Genomic DNA, 19889 nt, shown 5'->3' on the forward strand with positions numbered 1-19889 from the left:
CCAAATACCACCTCATTAGGACTTTGTAGGTCTACTATACACAGGACCCATTAATTAAGCATTTTAATATTTAACCACATTTTCTCCCCATTCAGTGGAGTTTCTGCTCCCTACTAGATCCCTCTCCCATATGCATGCTGTGGTACTCTGGTATCTAAAATTTTAATTGCATTACTGCTATATAGAATATACTTATAACAATGAAGGTAATTCGCCACAACACAGCGACCTTTCTCTGATGGGACTATATCCATTTTATATCAGACATGCTTTTCCAGTGTGAAGTATCTTCATTTTATAAGTGTGCCGCCCCCGTGTCAGCAGCCGGGCTGCTCGATTCCGCATCCACAGTGGATCGAGGGGCGTTTGGACCCCGGGGTCGTGCGGCCACTCAAATGAAGGGGTATTTACATGGGATTTTGTATTTTTAGAGTTCGTGATGCCACCCGTGGTGTGTGGTAATATGGAGTACCACCACTGCAGTTGGGAGTACCCGGAGGCAGCTAGATGTTGGAACCCTCCACGGGTAGGGGGATGCCCCAGGACTCGGTGATGGTGGTTGGGGGGTGCCGTTGGGTGTAAAGGGGTCACTTGAATACTCACTCAGTCCATAAAGCTGACACCAACACTGGATAAACCAAATTCTGGACACCGCTGCTACTGAGGGGAGCTAGTTTGGGTCCCGTCCCCAATGGTGCTGCCTGGTGATCTGTGACCTTCCTCCTGTCACTTAGTTCACTTCTTGGTTGGTCCCGGTAGCATAAAACTAGTTGGGTCCCGCTCCCCAGTGTGGCTAACTGTGGGAGCTTGCTCTCAGGGTTCACGCTTGGGATTTTCTGGACCGTTTTAGTGGAAAGTCCTATCCCCCTCGTTGCGCTAGTACCCCAATTTTGGAGCGTGTGGAGGACAGATCTTGAAGGCTCCGCTCTCGTCGGGTAAATTGTCAGGTTACCTGAAGCTATTCCCTGACCTAGGGTCTGTGACGCCCTGGCAAAACCACGGTGTCACAGAGCCTGCAGACATCCAGCAAAGTGCAGGCCATTCTCCTCCTTGGTAAGAGTGTGTGGGGAGAGGGAGAGGAGAGGAGTCCGGAGTTGTAGCTCCCGGGCTGCTACAGAAGCGTGCTCCAAAAGGGCCGGGACAGGCTGTTAGTGAGGAAGGGACTTGAGGTGACCGGGGCAGGGTAGTGGCCCGCCAGTATCGAAAGAGATCCCGGATCACTGCAGGGGAGTGGACTCCCCGTTCCCGGCCGAGGAGGAAAGAAAGAGAAAGAGTGGAGAAAGAGGCACCTGACTGCAGGGAAAGAACAGGGGTCTGCTGCACCGTGTGTGGGACTTAAACACCATCTGTACTGAAGACTGCGGACACTGGCAATTCCTAGTTTACCAGTGACTCTGTGTGAAATACTTGTGAGTACGCCCGTGCCCTCAGGCACCGCACTGCAGCACTGCGCCCTGCTCCCTGTATATCCCCCATCGGGCCCCGGGACACACCGCCCCTACCCACGGAGGAGCTAACATCCAAAGCTGCGCCCCAACATCGTTCCCGGGAATCCCGCACCTTCACCGCAGCGGTGGTGTCCACCATCACCACAACCCGTGGGTGGCGTCACGGACAATCCCCTTTTACAATAACCTCTTTTTACAGTGGAGCCTGAGATCACAGACCAGGTCACGCCACCGTGATACTTACTGAAGTGACCCTTAGCCCGGATCTGAGTACCCCTTGTCCCTGGGCGACACAACTTGGCGTCACGAACAGGATCCTACCCATCTACTTACCAGTAGAAGTGCGCCTTGTAGTCCCCGCCTGCGGTGTCCGGCCGAAAATTTTGTAATTCCGCCATCTTGGGCACGAAACGTTCCCGCTCGAGCTGTCTTCCCCGAGCAGGGAGGCGCGAAAAGTGAAGCCCCGTCCCCAGGAGAAGGAGGTGCCGTAAAGAACCAAGGGGGGGGCGGGTGGAAGTCTGCCTGATGTAACCGAAGGGATAAAGAGCAGGGACGCCAGGACTCTGCACCCACCTGGTTCCTGGAAGCAGTAGCCGCAACCCCGATGACATCTCACCCGGCTCTCGCACCTTCACCGCATCGGTGGTGTCCACCATCACCACAACCCGTGGGTGGCGTCATGGACTGTTACATCTCGTGGCTCTCCTGAGGCAAGGACTGAGGCAGTCTCCCATTCCTTGCCTGCCACAGGCACTCCTGCTCAGCAGCGCCGAAGGTCTGCCAGACTGCACAGTGTGCAGGAGATGCCTTCTCAGAGAGGCAGCAGAAGGGTGACACCTAGTTGTTCTCCTGTTGCAAGGAGTGAAGCGGTCTCCCATTCCTGGCCTGCCGCAGACTCTCCTGCTCAGCGGCCCCGAAGGTCTGCGAGGCTGCGCAGTGTGCAGAGGTTTACTGCTCAGGGAAGCAGTGAGATTCCCGTTATCTCTCCACATTGTGAGACCAAGGATCCCGCCTCTATTTCCCAGAGGCAGGAGGGTGAGCATGTGCAATGCGTGGTGGGTCCTGATTCGCTCACTGACGTCACACGGCTTGATGACAAGGCTGGTGACGTGGTGAATCCTGACTGGCCAGGCTGGGACGTCGTGGACCCTGATTGGGTCAAGTCCGTCATCTCCGCCTCGCTCCCGCCCTTGGGTGGAGCTGCACCTCCTTAAGGGCTCCCCCTGCCATCATGGCGGCGCGCGACCGTCCTTCTATGTTTGGATGTCTGGCAGCGTGCTGCCACGCCACTGCTCAGGCATTACTGTCTCTTGTGGGCTTGGCCCTTGCTGCTCCGGCAGTACCTCGTTTGCAGGCCGTGTTCCTGCCTTGCTGCTCCGGCAGTACCCCCGTCAACAGGCCGTGTTCCTGTCCCAGGTGAGCTCCTCAAGTCTCCATTGGACTCACCTGGTTATTGAAAGCACACGTGCGTGGGCACCTCTGTGCTACCCTCGTGCCATATTCTCGTGATTTCCACTGGCACACGTGCGTGGGCACCTCTGTGCTTCCCCGTGCAACAGGTACACCGAGCCGTGAGATCTGTGCCATACAACCCTCACGGGTTAGGGCAGATCGGTGTACATAGATCATCTGTGACATTCCAGATGATCGCTAGCAGCAACCCGCTCACTCTTCACCCACCATAGCGGCGGTCCCTTACACCGCACAGTGGACCTTGACCGGCGGAAGCAGTCCATTTCCCATCTTGACACGCTTCCCCGGGTCCCCCTCGTAACATTACGGTCGCGCCAAAGGTCTGGCTATGGCTGAAGAGCAGCAGCAGTTGCTGCGTTATGTGCAGCAGTTGGAGTCACGATTGGCAGCAGTGGAGCAGTCTTCCTCCGATAAGACTACTCTGACGACAGTCGCCACCCAGGCGGCTACCCAGGCTGTGCTATTGGGCGGAAGGTCTCCTCGCCTTGCGCTTCCAGAGCGCTTTAGCGGCAACAGCTCTGAGTGCCGTGGTTTTATAAACCAGGTTACCACCTACTTAGAGCTGTCCGCGACTCTTTACGCTACCGAGAAGGCGAAGGTAACCTTCGTCCAGTCCCTGCTCACAGGGAGAGCGCTGAAGTGGTCCACGCCGTTGTGGGAGCGCGGAGATCGTGTGGTGAATAACTTAGCAGCTTATCTTGGGGCCATGAGAATGGTGTTCCTCGGGCCTCAAGTCACCCACGATTCCGCGCTGCGCCTCCTACGACTTCGGCAAGGGTCTGCTTCAGTCGGGGACTTTGCTGTACACTTTAGGACACTGGCCGCAGAGCTGGACTGGCCGGATAAGGTCCTTGTCCCTGTGTTTTGGGAGGGCCTGGCAGGGTTTGTCAAAGACGCACTGGCCACACGTGAAGTGCCTGCCACTTTAGAGTCCTTGATTCAGGTTGCCTCTCGCATAGACATCCGCCAGGCGGAGCGAAGGCTCGAGGTCTCTTCAGCACCCACGTCTTCTCGGCCTAAAAAGCGTCTGACTCCCGTCTTCCATCAGACAGGTCCCCCAGCCAGTCCTGTAGGCGACTCCGTGGAGTCAATGGAGGTGTCCAAGGTGGTCTCCTCTGCCCCAGGTTCTCGGTCTTGTGTCATCTGCTTTTCCTGTGGGCAGAGGGGACACATAGCTACCCTATGTCCCAAACCGTCGGGAAAAGACAGCGTCTAGTTTCTATCAGAGGGGGGACTCTAGACGCTACTTCTCCCTCTAGGTTGACTATCAGCGCCCAGTTGCAGTTCGGCACTACTCTCTTCTCTGCCCTGGCTTGCTTGGACTCAGGCGCTGAAGGCAATTTCATCTCGACCTCCCTGGCAACCCGATACTCAGTTCCCCTGGTTCTGTTGCCCAAGCCACTCAGGGTCCGGGTAGTCGACGGGTCCATACTACTCGATCCTATCACCCAGATCACCATCCCTCTCAGGATGGATGTACCACCGGGACACCATGAGCAGGTGTCCTTCCTGGTGCTTCCAGGGGGGACGGATGAGATCCTACTGGGCCTTCCCTGGTTGAGACAGCATGCTCCTATACTCAACTGGGCAACAGGGGAGATCTCATCCTGGGCAGGATCCTGTAGAGAGCACCTCGTGACTACCGAACCACCCGCTACCATTAGGTCGGTTGGGTCCTCAGGGAATACTGAGGGGCCGGGTTTACCGACACCTTATGAGGCCTACAGGGATGTCTTTTCCAAAAGGGCCGCAGATACTCTTCCTCCCCACCGGCCATATGATTGCCGAATAGACCTGAAGCCAGGCTCCGAGCCCCCTAGGGGCAGAGTGTATCTACTCTCTGCTCCAGAGACGGAGGCTATGTCCAAATATATTCAGGACAGCCTGGCGAAGGGGTTCATTCGCAAGTCTATTTCACCGGCTGGTGCAGGGTTCTTTTTTGTGCAGAAGAAGGAAGGGGATCTGCGCCCCTGTATCGATTACAGGGGATTAAATGCAATCACAATCAAGAACAAATACCCTTTGCCCCTCATTACTGAGCTATTTGATCGATTCCGCGGGGCAAAGGTCTTCACAAAGCTGGATCTACGCGGGGCGTATAATCTAGTGCGAGGAGTCCGAAAGGGCGATGAGTGGAAGACCGCCTTTAACACCAGGGACGGTCACTACGAGTATCTAGTAATGCCCTTCAGACTCTGCAATGCCCCCGCCGTATTTCAAGACTTTGTGAATGACATTTTCCGGGATTTGTATCTTTCCGTGGTTGCATACCTGGATGACATTCTTATCTTCTCCCCCGATCTTACCACCCATCGGAGGGATGTCATCCGAGTACTTAAGAGGCTCCGCACCCATTCGTTATATGCTAAGCTGGAAAAGTGCGTTTTTGAACAGGAATCCTTGCCGTTCCTGGGGTACATAGTGTCCAGTCAGGGGTTAGCAATGGATCCGGGGAAGTTGGAGACAGTGATGAACTGGCCTGAGCCCCGCTCGCTGAAGGCGATCCAGCGATTCTTGGGGTTTATCAATTATTATCGCCAGTTCATTCCCAACTTCTCGACGGTGGCAGCACCCATCATTGCCCTTACCCGCAAGGGCGCTAATCCCAAAGCATGGACACGGGAAACGGTAGAGGCATTTCACACTCTCAAAACTCACTTCTCCAGAGCTCCCATCCTTCATCGTCCAGACATCTCCAAACTCTTCCTACTGGAGGTAGACGCCTCTTCGGTCGGTGCAGGTGCAGTCCTGTACCAGAAAAACGAACGAGGAAGGAAACATCCGTGTTTCTTTTTCTCCAAGACCTTTTCTCCGGCCGAGAGGAACTACTCCATAGGGGATAGGGAGTTACTGGCGATGAAACTAGCATTCCAGGAATGGCGGCATCTCCTGGAGGGTGCGAAGCATCCATTTGAGTTTTTTTCTGACCACAAAAACCTCACATACCTCCAGACAGCACAACGCCTGAACCCAAGGCAGGCCCGTTGGTCTTTATTCTTCTCCCGGTTCCGCTTTATTATCCGCCACCTGGCCGGTGAGAAGAACGTACGGGCCGATGCCTTGTCACGTTGTATGGTTGTGTTGGAGGAGGACGAGGAGGAGCCTCGTCTTATACTACCCCCGGACAGCTTGAGGATGGTCACTCCCACTTCTTTGGACCAGGTGCCACCTGGCAAAACCCTCGTTCCCCCTGAACTACGGAACGAGGTGCTATCGTGGGCCCATGCCTCCAAGGTCGGGGGTCACTTCGGGGTCAAAAGGACCAGAGACCTGGTGACCAGGCATTATTGGTGGCCGAGACTACCCCAGGACATACAGGAATATGTGGGAGCCTGTATGTCGTGTGCTCGGAATAAGCCGTCCCGGCAGAGACCGGCAGGTCTTCTTCACCCACTGCCAGTCCCGGATCGTCCCTGGGAAGTGGTGGGGATGGACTTCCTGGGAGATCTGCCCAAGTCAGCAGGGCACAGGGTCGTATGGGTCATCACGGACCACTTCTCTAAAATGGTCCACTTGGTGCCTCTCCCACGACTCCCGACGTCACGTGCTCTCGCCACCTTGTTCATTCGGCATGTATTTAGGTTGCATGGCATGCCTGACAAGGTGGTGAGCGACCGGGGTCCCCAGTTCGCGTCTCGCTTCTGGAGAGAGCTCTGTAAGCTCCTGCAGATAGAGCTGAACATCTCCTCCGCATACCATCCCGAGACCAATGGACTAGTGGAGAGGACTAATCAGACCTTGGTAACTTACCTCCGCCATTTTATATCCGCGCACCACGACAACTGGGCTAACCTCCTTCCTTGGGCCGAATTTGCCATTAACAATTCGGTCCATGAATCCTCTGGCCAGACTCCGTTCCTACTCAATAACGGACAACATCCCAGAATCCCGGTGCCGATGCCCATTACGTCACCCGATACTAGAGTGGAGGATTGGGCGACCAAGGCCCGGGAGATCTGGGATGACACCCAAGAGGCTCTTAAAAGGGCTAAAGACCGGATGGTGACAACGGCTGATGTTCGCCGCCGCCCTACACCATCCTTCGCCCCTGGTGACCTAGTATGGCTGTCCTCTAAGAATGTTAACCTACGGGTACAGGCAGCCAAATTCGCCCCTAGGTATCTGGGTCCGTTTAAAGTACTACAGCAGGTAAACCCAGTGGCATATCGACTCCAGCTCCCTCCACGCTGGGCTATAGCCAACACCTTTCACGTGTCCCTCCTGAAACCCGTACGACTTAATAAATTCTCGGGGTCCCTGCCGGCTCAAACCGACTCCCCGTCCGATGACCCTGAGGTGGCAAAACTTGTGGAGACAAAAGTCATACAGGGCAAGAGGTACTACCTCGTGGAGTGGGCCGGCCGTGGTCCGGAGCATAGATCCTGGGAGTTGGAGGATCATATCCGCGCCCCGGGTTTGATAGCGGCCTTCGAGCACGGACAGGGGGGGGCCTAGACGGGGGGGTAATGTTACATCTCGTGGCTCTCCTGAGGCAAGGACTGAGGCAGTCTCCCATTCCTTGCCTGCCACGGGCACTCCTGCTCAGCAGCGCCGAAGGTCTGCCAGACTGCGCAGTGTGCAGGAGATGCCTTCTCAGAGAGGCAGCAGAAGGGTGACACCTAGTGGTTCTCCTGTTGCAAGGAGTGAAGCGGTCTCCCATTCCTGGCCTGCCGCAGACTCTCCTGCTCAGCGGCCCCGAAGGTCTGCGAGGCTGCGCAGTGTGCAGAGGTTTACTGCTCAGGGAAGCAGTGAGATTCCCGTTATCTCTCCACATTGTGAGACCGAGGATCCCGCCTCTATTTCCCAGAGGCAGGAGGGTGAGCATGTGCAATGCGTGGTGGGTCCTGATTCGCTCACTGACGTCACACGGCTTGATGACAAGGCTGGTGACGTGGTGAATCCTGACTGGCCAGGCTGGGACGTCGTGGACCCTGATTGGGTCAAGTCCGTCATCTCCGCCTCGCGCCCGCCCTCGGGTGGAGCTGCACCTCCTTAAGGGCTCCCCCTGCCATCTGTGCGGCGCGCGACCGTCCTTCTATGTTTGGACGTCTGGCAGCGTGCTGCCACGCCACTGCTCAGGCATTACTGTCTCTTGTGGGCTTGGCCCTTGCTGCTCCGGCAGTACCTCGTTTGCAGGCCGTGTTCCTGCCTTGCTGCTCCGGCAGTACCCCCGTCAACAGGCCGTGTTCCTGTCCCAGGTGAGCTCCTCAAGTCTCCATTGGACTCACCTGGTTATTGAAAGCACACGTGCGTGGGCACCTCTGTGCTACCCTCGTGCCATATTCTCGTGACTTCCACTGGCACACGTGCGTGGGCACCTCTGTGCTTCCCCGTGCAACAGGTACACCGAGCCGTGAGATCTGTGCCATACAACCCTCACAGGTTAGGGCAGATCGGTGTACATAGATCGTCTGTGACATTCCAGACGATCGCTAGCAGCAACCCGCTCACTCTTCACCCACCATAGCGGCGGTCCCTTACACCGCACAGTGGACCTTGACCGGCGGAAGCAGTCCATTTCCCATCTTGGCACGCTTCCTCGGGTCCCCCTCGTAACAACGGACAATCCCCTTTTACAATAACCCCTTTTTACAGTGGAGCCTGAGATCACAGACCGGGTCACGCCATCGTGATACTTACTGAAGTGACCCTTGGCCCGGATCTGAGTACCCCTTGTCCCTGGGCGACACAGGTTCATGTACCCCGTCGTGTCCTGGTTCCAGCCCGGTGATGGTACAAGGCCGCCGGCTGTCCTCCTCGATAGTTTCATGCCCCTTGTCACGATCCCCTGCGACCAGGAGTTCAGCTCCTACTAGGTCCAGACCTCCATCTGCCACCTAGTTGCTTCCAAGGAGCCCGGCTCCTGACCTCCTCTCTCCTTCACTTCCTACACTTCACTCTTCCTTTCTCAGACTGACTCCTGACCTCGCCTTACCAACCCCCCAAGTGGGTGACCCTATTCCACTCAGGCCATCCACTGGTGTGTCTGGTGGGTGTGGTGCAGAGTGTACCTAGGACTTTGATTAGCTGAAGTAGGCAACACCATGTAGTTGGGGACCCATAACCAAGGAGGAGGTGGATATTACACAGAAGGGCAGATTGCACAATACCCTGTGACGACCTGATAGTCCAGGGTGTCACATAAGTATAGCCTATATAACAGTAACACAATGCAAAGGGAATCTGTCACTAGGTTTTGCCATCTAATCTGAGCACAGCATAACATAGGGTCAGAGCTGAACTCAAAGATCTAAGAGGTACTGTACACGCTGCAACATCGCTAGCATTTGCTGGCGATGTCGAGCGCGATAGCATCCGCCGCCGTCGTATGGCCGTTATGTGGCGATCGCTGCCGTTGCGAACATTATTGCTACGGCAGCGTCACACACAGATACCTGCTCTGTGACGTCGCTGTAACCAGCAAACCGCCTCCTTTCTAAGGGAGCGGTTCGTTCGGCGTCAGAGCGACGTCACTAAGCGGCCGCCCAATCGAAGCGGAGGGGTGGAGATGAGCAGAACGTTACATCCCGCCCACCTCCTTCCTTCTTCATTGCCAGCTGCCGCAGGTAAGGTGAGGTTCCTCGTTCCTGCGGTGTCACATATAGCGATGTGTGCTGCCGCAGGAATGACCAACAACATCATACCTGCAGCAGCTACGATAATTGGGAATAGGGGGGCATGTCACCGATTAGTGATTTTGAATGTTTTTGCGACGATTCAAAATCGCTCATAGGTGTCATACGTAACGACATCGCTAACGCGGCCGAAAGTGCGTCACAAATTCCGTGACCCCAACGGCATCGCTTAAGCGATGTCGTAGTGTGTAAAGCGGCCTTAGGACTTTTTCTATGCATACAAAAGGCCTTTTTCTCTTAAATATTGGTCACAAATTTGGCTAGATCTGTGTTAGTGAGCACTTCTCCTATCCACCTTACAGGTGTGGCATATCAAGATACTGATTAGACAAGAGGATTATTGCACAGGTGTGCCTTAGGCTGGCCACAATAAAAGGCCACTCTAAAATGTGCAGTTTTATCACAGAGAACAATGCCACAAGTTTTGAGGGAGCAAGCAGTTGGCATGCTGACTGCAGGAATGTCCATCAGAGGTGTTGCCTGTGAATTTCATGGTCATTTCTCTACCATAAGCTGTCTCTAAAGGGATTTCAGAGAAATTGGCAGTGCATCCAACTGGCCTCACAATTATAGACCACGTGTAACCACTGCAGCCCAGGACCTCCACATCAAGCATCTTCATCTGCACGATTGTAAGAGACCAGCCACCTGGACAGCTGCTGCAACAATCGGTTTGCAACACCACAAAGAATTTCTGCATAAACTGTCAGTAACCGTCTCTGGGGAGCTCATCTGCTGCTCGTCGTCATCATCAGGGCCTCCATTTGATGGCAGTTCGTCACCATAACAAACTTGAGAGGGCAAATAAATTCTCACATTCAATGAGACGCTTTCTTCACAGATGTATCCAAGTTTTCACTGTACAGAGCAGATGGCAGACCGGCAAATGGTGATCACACCAGATACTAACTAGTTTTTTGAACCCCCCCCCAACCTAGACTCCTTAAATACTGTAAAACTGCACGTTTTAGAGTTGACTTTTATTGTGGCCAGCCTAAGGCACACCTGTGCAATAATCATGTTGTCTAATCAGCATCTTGATATGCCACACCTGTGAAGTGGATGGATTATCTCGGAAAAGAAGTGCTTGCTAACACAGATTTAGACAGATTTGTGAATAGTATTTCAGTCAGAAAGGCCTTTTTAAAAAAATAATTTGCTACTGATATGAATTCAACATGTCAGATTTGTTATGGACAGAAATTTGATGTCTCTCCAGTAGTGTCATGAAGAGATTTCAGTTAATTTTTGCTTTTGTTTTGTTTGTTTTTTTTCAAATGTTGAGAAAATTAAAAAAGTTGTCCAGTTACCAAAACGGATTTTTTTTTTCTCATAAATCTTGCTAATATGTGCCTCTCTACAGATCTATTATGTTATTTTAGCAATATTACCTTTTATCGTGCTCTAGCAGAACATCCTCATTTCTGGCTCCAACTCTGATGGAGTTAATCGCTCTCCAGACTTCTTGGGTTCAGTTACTACAACTTCCATAATCCTTTGCAGTAACCAGCAATCTATCTCACACCCACTCAGATCTCCACCAAAAGTTTTCCCTCCCCTCCTTCCTGTGTGCACTGCCCAATCATGGTAATAGAGCTTTTATCATTTGGTCTTTCTGATCTATTTCATAGTATATATTTCAGTATATATTTATAAGCTATATATGTAGCATCCGATCACCTGCACAACAAGTCCTAGAGTGGAGACAGTTAGTGACATGTAGCATCCGGTCACGTGCACAAGTCCCAGAGTGGAGCAAGATAGTGGCATATAGCACACTATGTGTCAGAGCAGAGCATGTCACCAACTGTCTCCACTCTGGGACTTGTGCAGGTGACCGGATGCTACATGTCACCATCTGTCTCCACTCTGGGACTTGTTGTGCAGGTGACCGGATGCTACATGTCACTAACTGTCTCCACTCTGGGACTTGTGCAGGTGACCGGATGCTACATGTCACGAACTGTCTCCACTCTGGGACTTGTTGTGCAGGTGACAGAGTGGAGCAAATTGGTCCCATGCAGCGTACGGTCACCTGTGCTGCTGGTAGAAGCACATGATCACACTGCCGACACCGCAGGCTCTCCTGACAGCTGAGCACATCGGGCGGATAGTATGATCACATACTTGCGTGACAGGGGGGATTTCAGCTGAAGAAACGCCCCCTGTACTCTACACTGGCGCCCCGTACCTCCCACATCTGACGGAAGCTAAGCGGCGCGCTCTTCACCCCTCCACACTGGTGCCCTCCGGATCCTCCCCTCGATGCAGGGCTGTGACATGCGGTGGCGCCAGCATCCTCTGACGTAACCGTCAAGTTTGAGAGCCCGTAACTTGACGGGACGTAAGAAGATACTAGCGGCCGCAGCACCAGGGGGTCATGTGACAGGCACTGAGCGTGCAGGATAGCGTCGCTCAGTGCCAGAACTGCAAATAGAGGCCAATGAAGAAAACACCTAAAATGGTAAGTTACACTCATATAGAAAATAAAAAAAATGTGTGAACCACCCCTTTAAGTCCTAGAGAGCTGAAATTTGGGTAAAGCCTTCATATGTGCCTAGTTTCCCTAAATTTGGAAAATTTGGGTCAAATTGGTCCAGTTGTTTGTCATAAATTCATATTGGTTTTTCTGTTCAAGTTTTGGTGAATATTGTTAGGGCCAGGTGGACGGGCAGACCCAGGAGGTGGATCCACTGGACCGAACTCCTTGATGATGGTAAGGGGTCCGGTAGCTGGAGCACTATAGGCAGCAGAACAGTCCGTGCACAAGAGTATAACGGAGAAGTCCCTGGGACCACGGAGTCACTGATGGTAGTCCGGGTGACGGAGCTCAGGTTCGGAAGCCGAGAAGATGTCAGGCGGGGTCCGGAACCTTTGGAGCGAGATGACGGGTCACCGCAGGGATCCGAGATGGTACGGACTGTCAGGATGGCAGATAGGCAGCGTTCGGGATTCGGCAGGACCGGATGGCGAGGCAGGCTCGGCTCTAGGAAGAGAGAGAGGTGAGTATCTCAGGAACACAAGGAGACCTGACTCCTAGCTTGAGAAACACGAAGATCAGGCCCCGCCCACTTGGACATTAAACCCCTTTATACCCTGTACCTGTTTGCATCATTTCCTGTTAATGGACGCTGGCCCTTTAAGAAAGGGTCAATGACCGCGCGCGCGCCCTAATGCGTATGCGCGCGGCCCGAGTGCCAGAAGCCAGGGCAGGAAGCTGGGAGGAGGAAGCAGCAGGGCCGGGCTTGGGCTGAGAAGCCGACGGGCGCCGGGAGCGGGGACCTGGACGCCGGGGACGCGCCGGCAATGGATGCTGGAGAGCGGGGAGCGGCGGTGACCGGACCGAGGAACCGGGAAGCGAGGCAGGGGAGCCGGGAAGCGTGACAGGTGAGCCGGGGGGCAGCGCAGGGGACCCGGAGAGCGTGACAAATATCTTGAGAATGGTAAATCCTACAGGTCAGAAACTTGGTCTAAAGCGGGCTTTACACACTGCGATATCGCCCGAGCGTTGTCGTTGGGGTCACGGTTTTGGTGACGCACTTCCGCAATCGTTAGCGATATTGCTTTGTGTAACAGCGTTCAGCGATGTTAAATCGTCGCAAAAGCGTGATTTATCGCTAATCGGCGACACGGGTCCTTATTCCCAAAAATCGTTGTTTTTTCTTTGTAACTATCGTTGCTCGTTCCTTTGAACATACTTTTCGTTACGTGTGACACTACTAAAGCGACTTAAAAAATTGTTGCCTCTTGCGTCATCATCGATACGGGCGTGTATGGTGGTTTAAATGTTCAATACGCCTACTTGTTTCCTATTTGCTAACGCATCTGCTCCATGATTGGACCTTAATATATGTAATACGCAAACATCCTTTTAGCGTTGTTCCATTTGGTGGGTTCATTTCTTAGGTTCATTTCGTAGGTTTTGGACGTGTCCTGCTGCCTCCGTGTCCGGCGTATAGTTTGGCGTCATTCGTCCGTGAGATAAACTTCGCATGTGAGTGTTTTTTTTTTTTTTTTTTTACAATAATTGGTTTATTTTTTTCTTCATTTTTTGTTGTTTTTGTTTTCCTTTGTATTCTCAAATTTAAATATGTTTGTAGTTTTGAATTGGGTTTATTATTATTTTGTAAATAGCCTATATTATGAATGTATTTGTGTTTCTTTAATACATTACAGTTATATATATTATAGTAACCATTATTGTATGTTAATCAAGATTGCAGCCATCCAAACTTTTAATTTTAAAAGCCGTCAAACATTAGTGTGACCAATAAGAATAAGATTCATATTTGTAAAAGTTTTTTATTGTCTGACCAAAAAAAAAAAAGTTTTTTTTTAAAAAAAAAAAAAAAAAATTATTTAAATAACAAAAAAATTCCTATATTATTCTCTGTTATACAGGCTAAATATGCGTAGTGAGCATGAAAATGCCGTCATAGCTGCCATGCTTGTAGCCGGAGGAGCCCTTGCACTTGCCGAGGATCATAACATGCGATGCAGAACTAGAAAAAGACGAATTTGGGCACGCAAATGGCTACTAGAGAGACAACGCTATACACACATGCACCCTGTAAGAGACCTACAAGAGCATAACCCACATGACTTTCGAAACTACTTACGCATGTCTGAAAGCTCGTTCTCATACCTTTTAGAGAAAGTCCGCCCTTATATCATGCGCAATAATACAGTAATGCGTCAGGCAGTACCTGTAGACGAGCGTTTGGGGGTGACTCTTCGATTCTTGGCTACAGGACGCAGTTTGACTGACCTTCAGTATTCATCAGCAGTGTCCCGCTCTCTACTTAGCTCATTAATTCCAGAGACATGTTTGGCAATAGCACATGCTTTACATGACTACATGCATTTGCCAAATAGTCCAAGTGATTGGGAAAATATTTCAAATACATTCAACCTATTATGGCAATTCCCTAATTGTGGTGGCGCAATTGACGGCAAACACATAAGGATAATGCAGCCACATAATTCTGGCTCATATTATTACAACTACAAGGGCTACCACAGCATTATCCTTATGGCGGTTGTCAACGCCACTTATGATTTTCTTTACATTGATATCGGCATGAATGGGCGAGTTTCGGATGGTGGGGTATTTGAACATACGGAGTTTGCATTACGGCTAAAACAAAATCAACTACAATTACCCACAAACCAAAATACCATTGGAAATTTAAATTTTGTTTTTTTGGCGGACGAGGCCTTTCCATTACAACGTCATTTGTTACGGCCATATCCACTTACAGGCTTGAATTTAGAAAGACGCATTTTTAATTATCGTCTATGCAGAGCTAGAAGAGTTGTCGAGAATGCTTTTGGCATCTTAAGCAGTAGATTTCGTATCTTTTCCATGCCAATCAACTTAAAACTTGAATCCATTGACAATGTTGTGCTTGCATGCTGTTATTTGCATAATTTTCTCAGAAAAAGAGATGGCCTTGAATATGTTCCACCTGGCTTTGTTGATGTAGAAAATCAAAGTAATGGTGTTGTTGAGCTTGGGGCATGGCGTCAGCAAGTTAACCCACTGGATAATCTTTTGCCACAGCCACCCCTGACACGTAGTATGATGGATGCAATGGAAAACAGAACCAATTATTGTAATTTTTTTAATGGCCCAGGGGCTGTGTCATGGCAGCATGTTTCTAATTAATTAATGAGTTTAGGTGATCATTAAACATGAGATAGCATGTTTGTGTTAAAATAATGTAAGTATAATTTTTGAAAATGTTATGAGTTTAAAAGAAATTGCCTTAAGGGTGTAAAGTATCTGATTTTGAAGGGAAAAATGTTTATTGTGGTATGAATGTAAATTTTTTTTTTTTACTTAATACAAAATTGGGAATTTTTTTTCTTTTTTTTTTATTGTAAAAACATTTGTAATCATGACAAATTCATGTATGATTGTAAACAAAATCTTTCTTCTGGAAAACATATTAATTTAAAAAGGAAAATAATAAAATAAAAAACTAATTAAGCATTACAAGCATTCTGTCAATCATTTATCTCGTATGATAATTTAAAGTTATTAATATGTTTGATTTTTACATGACATAAACCATTATGTTTTCAAAAATAGACGCCACATTTCCTTTACTAAAATATAAATCACATACAAATTTTTTTTCTAAATTAAACAACAAAGGGTTAAAAACAACGCATTTGCGCATACAAAAATGCGCACATAAGTATTATTAATGTACACTACGGCGTAATACAATGTTCAGTTTGTTAACATGTAAATAAAGAAACGTCATGACGTCAAAACGTCTAAATGACCATGTGACACGCCACACTGTGTACCTGCTGATCTAAAGCGAAACTGAAAGCGAAAATGTCAACAAACAAACGTGCAAAGGTCTGGGGCCAAGGGGAGGTCCAATACTTGGTGAAAAGGATGGATGCACTGGACTATATATGTGCAAAGACATATCCACGTCCTATGGGACATAAAAGAAGTGTTGTTAAAAAAATATGCAGGGGCCTGTACCGTAAATTTGATATCAGACGCACATCAACGCAGGTACTGAAGAAATGGGCTGATTTAAAGTACAGGGATAAGGAGAGAATAGAAGAAATTCGAAGTAACCTGGTAGTGATAGCTGGTAAGATATTTTTCATACTTACATAATATATTTTTTTGAATTATAATATCAAAACATTAGAGTTGTTGTTTTTAAATTCATTTAAGGTCTGCTGTGATTTTTTCTATCAAATAATCACATCATATGTTTTTTTTTTGTTTAATTTAATTTGTTTATATTTTATGTTAACAGATGTAAATTCATTGACTAATGAGTCAAGCCAGCCCACTAACAATAATGAAGATAATGTTGTCCAGCAGCTGGCTCCAAGCATGGATTCCAACCGTGAAAATAGCCTACCCATTTTAAATGAGGAAGCAGACAGCCTTGATTATGATGTAATTTCACCATCATCAGGACATGCTGATGCAGATGTAATGTCTGAAGAGAATATGGAGGACAATGGTACTGATGTTGTTTGGCAAAGTTAGTACAGTTTTAAATCTTTTTCTAAATGGATAAAACTCTAACAATATTAACTTATGTTGAAATTAGGTGGGAAAGGATCAGGTTGGGACATGAGCGCATCATCCGGAGATGAACGTGAAGAAGAAGTTGTCAGTAATGGTAAGTTTAATGATTTTACAACATAATGGTCAATGTAAAAATTGAATGATCAGTTTTTTTTGTTTTTTTTTTGTTTAAAAACCAAACGCTAAAATATTGAAAAAATAATTAATTTTGTTTTTGATTCTTTTCAGAAATAATAACACTATATGATATTTATGTGTCTGCGAACCGACTAAAAGAAGCCTCTGCGGCCCATGATGCCCTAATCCATAAATATATTAATCAACGTCATAAATAAATCATGTTTGTTTGTGATTTTTCTATGTTTAACATGTATGTAGAAAGGTTTTTAAATTAATAGTTAACCCAAAAAATATTTAAAAAAAACAACATTTTATACAAGTTAAGAAATGATTGTAATTAAAAATAAAAATTTTTTAAAAAATATAAAAAATGTGTGCGTAATTGATTCAAACCACACATTATTTCATATGCCAGGTTTATTCTCTAGGGAAATTGGTATAGTAACAAATTTGTTTATTGTCACAAATATGCACTAAATATCATGCAACAGAAGGAATACAATAATAAAAAAAAAAAACAACAAAAAAAAAAAAATTTTTTTTAACATTAGAAACTACTTCTTTTTGCGTTTGTTAAGCAAACTCATGCGTGACCTACGGCCACACACACCACCCTTTGGAAGTGGTTGTATTGATGGCTCTGCTGCAGCTTGAGGATTTTCAGGGGCATCAACAGGATCAACAGGATCAACAGGATCAACAGGATCAACAGGATGAGAAACCTCGCCAATGGCAACATAGGATGACTCTGTTAGTTTTTTAGCTCTTGCCAAACGTAAGACATCCTGGATTAAACATTGGGCAATGTATTTTTGTTCTGGGGTAAGTTCACGCAGTTCATCATCCACGAAAATAGCAAGACCAGAAAGGGGTGGTCTGTTGTGCTGGTCTAGGATGTTTTGTGCCACTCCCATCAGTTTGGTTACAGCTGTAGTAGTGTTTGCAGGGATGGGTTTTTTTTTCCTTTGCCAACTTTGTGTGTATAACACATTTGATGGGCCTGCCTCAAGCAAATCAACATTGGTTAATTGGCTAGCAGGAGTTTCCATTAGGTGTTCAGATGATGATTGTTGACTTGTTGTTGGCTCCTGCAATACAAAAATAACATAATTAAATAAAATTGGCATTTTAAAATAATTTTTTAATAAAACATTTGAATACTTTTACATATATTGAAAAGTATACAAATTTTCATTTCATCATAATTAAAAACAACACAAATTGTTTATGACAAATTATGACAATAATAAAAATTATACCTCAGATATAATCACTTCATTGTTAGCATCTGGGGGAATATCACCACCAATATTGAGGCTACTGGTTGATGGCCTGTGAAGCTCCTGGTCCCTTGTGAAATTCAATAAATCAAAATACCAGAGCGTTGGGACGTAGACATCACCAGTGCCAGCACCAGAACGTTTGGATTCCTCTATTTTGTTCAGTTCTTTCTTATAAACTGTGCGTATTGCCTGTATTTTTCTTTTCACGAGATCCTCGGTCCCTTTTTGATTGGGATGGTATTTGTCATATATTACTATCATTTTAAGGTACGCATCCTTTTTAAGTTGCCTATTGCTGTACTCGGGGGATTTTATTTTCCATAAGGGTGTTTGCGTCTGGTACACCTCTATGAATTCACGTAGGAATTCCTCCTTATTAGTACACATCTGGAAAACATTAAATTGGAGATAAATCAGTACAAACACTGATTTTAAAAATTTAAAAAAAAATATATTAAGAATAATTTATAAACAAAAAACAAATTGAGTAAATACTATAACACATACCTTGCAGCAAAGATTCGCAAGTCCAGATGACAGTTGTTTTCAAAATTCACTTGTGCGAGGCCAAACGCTAATGGGTACACAAAAGCTGGAAGAATGAACACGCATCTGCGCACATTTATACTACCAACATCCAATGAAAATCAATAGCGCTGATTAAACAAATGAGTCGAGGCAAGAAGGGGCGTTGCGAGTTTACAATTCTACTACATCAAGATGCACTTTGTGTGGGGAACCAACGCCCATATCGCCATGACAATTGGAAATCCATGCGGTGAGACCGCTACACAACGATGATTATGTTCCTCATTACATCGGGAAACGAGATAGCTTTGAAGGTGAATATAAAAGAGATTGTGACATGTGACCGTAAGCACACGACTAAAACATGGACACACAGCGATGAACACACATCGCACTAACGAACAGGGCGTGCCGCACATACGACGAGATCGCGCACGATATCGCAGTGTGTAAAGTAGCCTTAAGACCTTCCTAAGTGTCTGACATACCCAAGTGCTAAATTTGCTGCAGATTAGATCAATTCTCTGGTCATCCATAAAGAACAAGCAACATATGTACATTTTTAGATATATACATATGGCTGGATGAGCAGCTCTCTCCTAACAGGACTCCATTCCATAATAGAGGAAGTCCTAAACAATCGAAACCCCCGCATCCCTATATGTCATCTATATGCCTTATAGCGCATATGAAATAGGGTTGTGGGCCTGAGAGCACCCCTTTAACATGACCTTTTATACAATCTATTTTACTAATATGGGTGCAAAGGTAAATTCAAAATTGTGTATTTATGTGGCGTTTGTTACTTCATGGCTGATACCTGGAGAGTGGGGTGGGAACGGCGGGTGACAACAATTTTACTGGGTTAAATTATTGCTTAAACTGACGTGTGAGTAGAAAAAAAGGTGAAATTGCCCCTTCAGCTTCGTCCCCTAGGCATCTACCTGCTTGGCCTACCTGCTTTGGCCTTGTGTTTTTGAGGATATGGTTCAAAGTACAAGCTTCCACCTGAGGCGGTGGAATAACAGGATCCAACACACCCACCATTGTTAGCCATACATGCCTCCATCGTAGATACTTTCTCTGTTCCTGCTCAGAGCATTTTTTGAATGACTCATGTTAGTACCTAGAAACTAGAGATGCAGAAAATGTAGTAGGTATAGAGGAACTTGACGCCTGCCCAATTAAACTGTAATGTGGTGCAATTACCTCTGTAAATGTGGAGCCCCGGGTAACAGGAGGTTACATCAAGTTATCGCTAAACGATGACAATTAACAGACACTGTCTTTATTTTTGGTTCTGTTAAGATTGACCCTTTGCCAATAAATA

General features: G+C 47.8%; 1 protein-coding gene across 4 annotated transcripts in view; it reads left to right on the forward strand.

Annotated features, from left to right (window-relative positions):
• The window catches only part of LOC142311727 (cadherin-like protein 26), a 273298-nt gene that overhangs the window by 124642 nt on the left and 128767 nt on the right, over positions 1-19889 (forward strand). The gene's annotated exons all lie outside the window — the stretch shown is intronic.

The sequence above is a fragment of the Anomaloglossus baeobatrachus genome, chromosome 5 (genome assembly GCF_048569485.1).
Source record: "Anomaloglossus baeobatrachus isolate aAnoBae1 chromosome 5, aAnoBae1.hap1, whole genome shotgun sequence".
NCBI classification, from domain to species: domain Eukaryota; kingdom Metazoa; phylum Chordata; class Amphibia; order Anura; family Aromobatidae; genus Anomaloglossus; species Anomaloglossus baeobatrachus.